This window comes from Galeopterus variegatus, unplaced genomic scaffold (assembly GCF_000696425.1).
Source record: "Galeopterus variegatus unplaced genomic scaffold, G_variegatus-3.0.2 Scaffold7353, whole genome shotgun sequence".
Classification (NCBI taxonomy): Eukaryota; Metazoa; Chordata; class Mammalia; order Dermoptera; family Cynocephalidae; genus Galeopterus; species Galeopterus variegatus.
In genome coordinates, this window is record NW_007733464.1 from 34620 (window position 1) to 37070 (window position 2451).

The 2451-nt window shown below is 34.7% G+C and overlaps 1 pseudogene; it reads right to left on the reverse strand.

Annotated features, from left to right (window-relative positions):
• Positions 1-645: 645 nt before the first annotated feature.
• Positions 646-2451, reverse strand: part of LOC103607351 — a 10914-nt pseudogene continuing 9108 nt past the window's right edge.

Here is a 2451-nt window from a genome sequence, read left to right on the forward strand (position 1 = left end):
CGGTACGGGCGTGACACTGAGGGTTGCGATCTGTTGCTGGACATGAAAAAAGACAAAAAAAAAAAAGTAAATATAAACAAATAGATGAAAAGCACTGAGGGTGGAATAATTAATGTTAAAATGATTTTTTTTATTTTTAATTGATCAAAGAGATAATTAACCATGTAAAGCAAAAATAGCAGCAATCCATTGTGTGATTATAGTATATGTAATAGAAGAGTATATGACAAAATTTAAGAGGGTGGAATTTGGACTATCCTGTTGTAAGTTCCTTAAATTACATGGGAAGTGATATATTATTTCAAGTTAGAGTCTGATTAAAGATGCATATTGTAAACCTGAGGGCAAACACAAAAAGTAAAAATTTTATTTATTTATTTATTTATTTCATTAAAATACTGAGTTTATATCACATGTATGTTTTTGTCTCCCCATGATCTCCATGTCTGACCACCACTACTACTATGTCCTATGGTAACATTCCGTACATATTTAAAACCAAGCAAAGGGTGGAATTCCATCTTAAAGACTAAACAGGCATTTTGGACAATGTATTCTTGGCAATGGAACTTGGTCAACATTTATCGAACATGATAAGGAAAGTTCCCACTCTGCAATATAAAATGGACAGCCAGGTATTAACTGTTACAGAAATGAAATAAGACAGAAAATTATAACAAGCTGTTTAAACTGTTTTCTTAAGGAGACTTCCTCCACTGCCAGAGATCTTGAATAGCCTCCTTGTCAGTCATCTGGAAGAAATTCCTTACATAGCTGATGAACTCAGCTTCCACTTTGGGAAGAGAATCACCTTTTTCTGTACTTGCTTGCATTTTTGCTTTAATGTCTTCTAAAGAACTAGGTCTTTTTGGTGTTTTAGTGTTTTATTTCCCTGTTTTTTGAAGGATTCTTGATCTTTTGATCTTGGTGTTGATGGTTTTGAGTCTTGTCCATTCTGGTCTGATTTTTGTGCATTTTTGGCTGGAGTGTCTTGTACAGATTTCTTCACTGGAGATTTTTCTTCAGTTTCCTCATCATCAAAATCATCATTATTGCCATCATCATCTTCATCAGCAGCAAGTTTTACCTTTTTTGGTGGAACCTGCTACCACTTCTGGAGCAGATTGCTTTCTGAACACACTTAAGAGTTTCACACCTTCCTCCTCTTCATCTTCTGATTCTGCTTCTTTCTCCACAGCTACTAAGTGCTGCCCACTAATATGCACAGGCCCTGGGTGACACTTCAACAGTAAGACCACAGGTGGTGTTATCTCACAGCCCCCAAGGGAAATCATAGGCTGTGTAGACATTTTCAAAGCTTCCAGTGTTACTTTAACTGGACTGCCCTCATAATTCCCTGCCTCTGCTTCAACATTACACAGTTCATCCTTTGCACCAGCCCCTAAGCTGAGCATTCTCAAAGACAATTGATGCACATTTGCATCATTATCCACCTTAAAGTGATAGTCTTTGTCAGCCTTTAGTTCACAACCAAAAAGATAGTTCTGAGGCCTCAAGGGGCTCATGTCCATATCTACGGAATCTTCCCCAGGGTGGAGGCATGCACTTAGGTGGAAGAGAAGGCAGACGGAGGGAAATGACTACTGCCCTAAAGAACAGTCATGCAGGATGGAATCATACCAGGGCAAAAAGTAAAAATTTTTAAATAGTAATTTAATATTATATACAAAATGGAATCATAATAAGGTCGAAACACCATAAGGCAAAACATTTAAAAAATAATAAAAAAAGAACTAATATAAAATTGCTAGCAAGATTATAGTTTTTAATCTAACCATATCAGTCATCACATTACATATGAATGTTCTAAATACACCAATTAAAAGACAGAGATTGTCAGATTGTATATAAAAGTATGCCCCAACTATACATGTTCTACAAAAGAAAAAAAAATCCACTTTATTGTAAGTTAAAAATAAAAGGAGAGAGAAAAATATGAAGTGCAAACATGCATCTAAAAAAAAGCTGCAGTAGCAATGCTAATTTAAGCAAAGCAGACTTCAGAACAGGGATTATTAAGGATAAAGAGGATATTACCTAATGATAAAGCCAACATTACTGCACAAAGAAATCCATATAGAAGAAAAGTATAGTACAATATCCCTCATGAGCATAGACGCAAGCCTCAACAAAATATTAGAAAATAGAGTCCACCAATATATAAAAAGATAATACAATATGAGTAAGTGGGATTCTTTTCAGGAATGCAAGACTGGTTCAACATTCCACATTCAATTATAATTTATCATATCAACAGACTAAAGAAGAAAAACCACATGATCACTTCAAAAGATGCAGAAAAAGCATACAAAAAAATTGAATATGCATTCATGGTAAAAACTCTCAACAAACTAGGAATAGAAGAAACTTTGCTTAACCTAGTACACACAAGTTACAAAAACAGTAACAATGAGCCTATAGCTAATATAA